Raw genomic sequence first — 6,683 nt, 5'->3', positions numbered from 1 at the left:
TTTATAGAGTCCGAAATTTAAAGTAATAATTTGAAACTTGTTCGAGTTTATTAATTTAGGGCATTTGATGATTGAGTTCTTAAATCGTTAATTACCTCTTTTTCGATGTTAAAGTGAAAATATTCTGATACACACTTCTTAAAAACATACATGTCAATGTATATATTTAAATATATATCAAATATACTGCAATATGTCTAATAAATGGCAAATAAACGTAAACAATTCTGTGATGTGTGCGACAAAGCGTAACATACTTTCAAAATTAAAAAAATAAAACTAAACTAAACAGTTGTATATATATACTGCTATATCGGTCTTAATCCAGTTATCCAGTACTGCAAACTGCAGTCCAGTACAGTCACACTTGACGTTCTTTAAAGAAGAAAATTTGATACCTGATGACATCATTCAGGGTAATTTTCTTTTTTCAGTTATTTAGCTATTTTATATTATATGATAAAGTAAAAATATAATATGTTCGTATTAAATTAGTTATAATGACAAGAATATTTTTTGCAGGATATGTGCAATTATATTAATACATATCTGACATTTCTCATTTGCCTTAATAAACTATAGAGAAATTTAGGAAAAAATCAATAACCATGAAAGACCGGTCCCAAAGACTGACAGTCCTAAGCACCGGTCTGGACTGGATCAAATGAAATAGGACCAACACAATACTAATTGTGTATATACATGTTTTATTAATTACAACATAGATTCTTATACCTCCACTAAAATGACCTACAACCAGAATAATGACGTTATGTAATTATTATCTATTGTTTGAACAACAAAAATAAAATATGACTTTTCTACAAAACTATCTCTATTACATTTCTCAATTGTTCTTCCTCTAAAAAAGAATGGAAAAATACATAAAATAGTTGATGGTTAGACAGTTAGAGAAGAGCAAAGTTAGTTTGGGGAACGACATATTGCCGTTCTTCAAGTGCTTGCAAGCTTCGACGAAAGGTGCTCTTACAATTTTGCGGAATAAGCAAGTATTAGTGATGTATTATCTACGGCTTTTGAGGATGGGGAGTACATCAATCCTTTGTTGTGACTTATTTTCTTCATTTATGAACTCGGACTAATTTTTCATATCCATTGGTTTTCTTCTGCAACTCAAATATTACCTTAAATTCTTAAATCCTTTTTATTTCATTATTATTTAATTATTTGTTGTTATTTTAAATTGAAATTACAGCTAAATTACAATTAACTATGTTATTAAATTGGTACCAACAGTTGTATATAGTTTAGAAATTTGTAGAAAAAAGGATTGGATCTCAATATCCCTTTTATAAAGTTAGGAATATCCCTAAAAATGAAAAGTGCACCAACTGTCCGCTTTCCCCTAAGTCATTCATCCTGGTTATTGGTTAATGGTAGTCCGATACACAGTCTTTCCTATAAAAGTAAATATACTTAATGTATATTTACTTTTAAGACAATTCCTAGGTAAAATATCGTATATGTAATCCTATAATGTTTATTAATATATTATTTAATCAGTGAAACTCCATCTGACCAATTAAAGGAACATCCATTAAAAAAATCAAAAAAAAAAAGTGTTATTTACAGCTAATGAATAATTTAATTTGACAAATTAAAGTATTGATCATTAATAATTAAGCTGCTCATTAAAGAAAATAAGTAGTTGACAATCAATAGTAAGACTTGTTGATATTGTATTGGGGATGCCCCAGCGTTTTTTCATGTTGAACAAATGAAATTACAAGTTCACCTTTGAAATAAAATTCAAAATATGGAAATACTATTTTTTATATATGTATGCTATATTTTACGAGTATCTCACATCTCACGAGCATGTTACTGTTTCTAAACATAGATAAATATCAATAATATAGTGTACACGCGTGAAAGAATTAAATGCTTTCTAAATTTTACTTATTATACTTTTTAGATGAAAATATAGTTAACTCGGTTTATTTACCCCCAGAATAATGACATATTTTCTCAGATCCATGTCAATTAGGATCTGATAATAATAATTATATGTAGTTTTGTATGTATTTTTTGGAATGTTTTTTTTTTGTACTTATATTTATTTTTATTTAAATTCGTTAAAAATAGCTAGTAACTTTAACTTTTTAACTATGTGTTTATACAACTTTATATAGCATTTAAATAGATTGATAGTTTTGGAGTTTGGTTTACTTTGATTCAGATATCGAATACTTTATGTTATATGTATTTTATTTAATATTTATTTTTATAGGTTGCTTGAATTTTATTCATTGAGTTAAAGTTTCATATCTGATTATAGCACATCTATTTCAATCTTTTAAATATGATTGATTGTGTAGTCCTCTGATTACTATCTAATGAGGCCATTAAAAAATATATATTTTTCCTCCTCCAAATAATCATAACATTTTTATGATCAAAAATATTTTATACAAGAGTAAAAAATCTTATTTACTGTTATTAAAAGTTTTTTCTTAACAACTCAATTAATTTTTTATTGTAGCTTTTTTTTTTTTTGAATAAAATTGAACGTTCATTTTTTTTGATTTTTTTTAAAGATCAAATTAGCACTTTTTTCAAAAATCTTTAAATTGTCACTGAGGCCACATTTTTCTGCGTATTCGCCTAAAAATGGAATCATGGATCCGGAAGGAGAAGCAAGTGTTGACTTGGTAGTTCCTTGGCATGTTTGTCATTGTCGCCTTGATGGAGGCTATCAGAGAGTTCATGATGGCATGATATCTTCGATTTTTTTAGATTCAATGATTAAGATCCGGACTGATGGGGGTTCATATTGCCTTCCGAATGAAATCATAGTAGTGCTCACTCAGTCACTTCAATGACTTGTCTGAGACATGACAAGCTGGTGAGTCTTGTTGTCAAACCCAAAGTTGATCTTTTGAGAGATTGGAAATTTCCATATTGTTGTGGATAGAAAACGCCGTTTCTGTCTCCATAATTCCCAAAAACTTTAATAAAGTTTGTTGATACATCAACATTTCTACTGGCATAAAATAGACACCATCAGACAGCTGCATGCCCTGAACGCTCTGTATTGCATATTGTGAGTCTGGAACAAAAGTGTAACAAGCACAATATAATTATTTTGAGATCTTGGTAAAAAAACTATTAATATTGCCCTTGTACTTATTACAAGGCGATTTGTTGGAATTGTGTACCAAAATATTAGTTATAATTAGAGACTTTGCTCGTTTTGGGTCATTAACATTGGGAAAACGATGAATTTAGTAATGCTATATATGTCAAATATTAAATCACGTGGGTACTTTTACTGCAAGTGTTAAAACCCCATTTTAACACATAGTATGTAAGTTTCTCCTCCAAAAATTGACTCATAGAAGTACTATCTACAATGTTATAGTTCAATAGGGCTGTTCCCTATGGGAATCTTCTTGTAGAAGTAAGAGAATCTTGTCAGTATACATTTTCAAAAAAAAAAAAAAAAAAAAAAAAAAAAAAGATGCCAAACCTCCTTTGTTGTTTTAAATTATAATTTTATTTTTCTATCCTATATTTGTTTTTGGGTTTGTAAATACATTTTTAATGAAGGTTCGGCGATATTGAACAATCTTAGCCCCAAGTCCATAGGTAAATAAATAAAGTTATAAAAATTAAGATATTAATAACTGATTTACACTTTTGTAACGTGTCGGAGACTTTATAATGGAATATATTGAATATTTTCTTTTAGTATTTGTCAAAATAGGAGAATTATATTATTGTATATTTATATAACTAATAATAATCTATAAATATTATTCGCCAAAAAATGCCTTGTGACACTTTTCGATAGATACTAAAAATAAATTTTGTCACATTGAAAGGAAAGTATTTTTTGAATTATTAGAGATATATAAGTTATGTAATCGGTCCAGACACGTTTATTTGCACTCTTTCCATTATCAGTCCATCAAAAGTACTAAATTTTAATGTGCTTTCCTCAATGCAACATTTATATTTACTTAGATTACAGTAAATTACTTGATCTATTAAATGAAATCGTTGAGTAAAACATTACTCATTTTTCATCGTTATTGGAGAAAGAGCTAATGCATGATAATAGTTTTCTATTATTCTTACTGCATATTTTTTTGGACTAAGTATTATTGATTAATAAAGTTTTTTAAGCGACAACTTTGATTAAGACATACCCTTAAGATTTGGAAGCACATGTTGTAGATCTAAATGCTGACTTTGTACATCTAAAATATTGATATTATCTAACTTTTTTATTTCAAAATATTTTTACATCCACAAAAATTTTCATGCAATTTTTTACGTAGAATACTTTGATACCTTTATTGTATCTCCCAACTTTTCCTCGAAAAAGAAACAGAAAAAAACCCCTAAATAATCAGGTAGTTAGCCAAATAAGTAAATCATATCAACTGTTATTTATCTTTTTAGTACTCCCAGACTATCATTATCATGTTATTTTTCCACATTTTCTAGAAGGAATTGGATATATTTGTAATTACGACGACAACTAGAAATCAACCAGAAATTGTATTCCTGTCCTTTTGGAAACAGAGCATAAGTATAGTATAACTACTACTTCGTTTATTTTTCAAAAGGAATAAATCATGAAATAGCCATGACGTATCAAGTGAGACGAGGGAATCGACAGCTAAACATAGTGTATCTTTGTATTAGGGAGGTAACGCCGTGATAAATGTCCATTTCTTGGTAAATAAAAATAATAATAAACAGGCAAATATTTATCTTACCTAATTTTAATGTTTTTCTTTAACATTATGTCAAAATTATAACACTGACTAATATTGATATGATAAGTACCAGGAGGCCCATTAAAATATGAACACTTACTAATTCAATAATTAATTAAGGTTGTGAGTCTCTAGATCCGCTGTCTACACAGTCAGCAAGTCCAAAACGTTGAGGAGGAAGAAGGGTTCTATCAAAAAAGGCCAAATGCACCCGGAGAAGCTAAATAAAACAGCTTAGACCAATTCCCTTAAGTTCATGAGGCCCATGCTAGAAATCTAAGGGTTTCACACCAAACTGTCCAGACAACTATCAAAAAAGTGGATGGTAAGAACCTTGTGAGGGTGAAGAAATACCGTTTGAGACCAACAATGAAAGAAGACTATTTTGAACTCTTTTTTTGATACTTTTTGCCCCCTACAACCTTCGACTACACCTTTAGAGTGCATCTCGAGGGAAAAGGCATGTGTATCCGTCATTCAAACACTGAGTCCTACACTGTCAACAAGCACATTGAATGCCATGACAGAGGACTACATCAACAGGGAGTGTCAGGCTACCTGGAAACAATCATTGCCGCTAAGGACGACTAAATTTATGATTTAGACAGCTCAGACACACATCTACTTATAGTATTAATTTTGTTGATCTATTGTTGATCAATAAATTATATATTTTTGAAATTTAAAATGTTCAAATTTTAATGTACCACTCAGTAATATTGTACTTGTTTTGTTTTTTTGCATTTTAAACCAAACAAGGTCTACCATTTGTCGAAAAATTGTTTGAAAAATCCATATGTTTATTAACTTATTATCCCCTATGTACTTGTATTTATTGTAGATAATTTATAGAATATTATGCTCCAGTATTTATAAGTGCAGCAATTAATTTTGAACAGCAGAATCACGAAGGGGGATTTTCTATTATCAACGGCGTCAAGTCACTAAGAAAAGTTTAAAATAGATGCCCTTATAGCAAAAATACTGTCAATCATGTACGCGGCAAGGGCGAATAAAAAGGCAATACCTCGACGGATGATGAAGGTGTTCAAAAAATCAACATCAATTATGATGAGTTTTGATGAGAATGGGATACTGATTAAATACATGTCAAGAACTAGAAGAGCAACGCGTCTGCTGAAGGAAAGGAGGAAGCAACATAAAATAATGAAATAGTTAAGTGTTAAAATTTTGTATTAAACTTATTTTTATTTCGCTTTAACTTTTTAAATAATCATCCTATAAACATTTTTTATAGCTGAAATGTTAAAAGAATAAAAGAAAAAAAAAAGATTCTCATGCGATTTCTAGTAATGATTACTTATGTATAATTAAGAAAAAACAATTAGAAAGTAAATATAAACTACTATAAACACTTTTTCTATAAATACATAGTCAGAAATATATTTAAATTTGCATTTAAATATATTTTTCCCCCAGAAAAGATATCAATTTGTTTTTTCTTATCTTTCGAGTTCAGATTGTCAAAAAATCAATTGGAGTTTTTTAAACCTATGATTATATCTGGAAATAAACAGATCTTCCGAACTAGCCATTTGGAATCTGTTTATCTGAGGGTACCTTTGCCCTTGGAGCCTTTATTCAAGGAGTTGACTATGGATATCCAAGGACTGAGATTATTTTTACGATCTGGATAAGACCGGATCGCTAAGGACGAAGTTAATTGTGTATACAGTATATACAAATCGAATATATATATATATCGAATTGTACATAATATGTTAAAACCCTATAAATCAACTACTCTTGATAAATATCAGAGGCTCTAACCGAATCTTGGATGATTATGAAATTTATAAGTTGCTTTAGAATATTAGATGAATAATTTATTGGTCGAAGGAACTTGTATCAAATAAAATTACTACTATCTGATAAAACTTACAATACTTGTAAAATTAATAACTGTATACCTAA

Source organism: Lepeophtheirus salmonis, chromosome 3 (genome assembly GCF_016086655.4).
Source record: "Lepeophtheirus salmonis chromosome 3, UVic_Lsal_1.4, whole genome shotgun sequence".
NCBI lineage: Eukaryota > Metazoa > Arthropoda > Copepoda > Siphonostomatoida > Caligidae > Lepeophtheirus > Lepeophtheirus salmonis.
Note: the sequence above shows the minus strand (reverse complement) of the source record.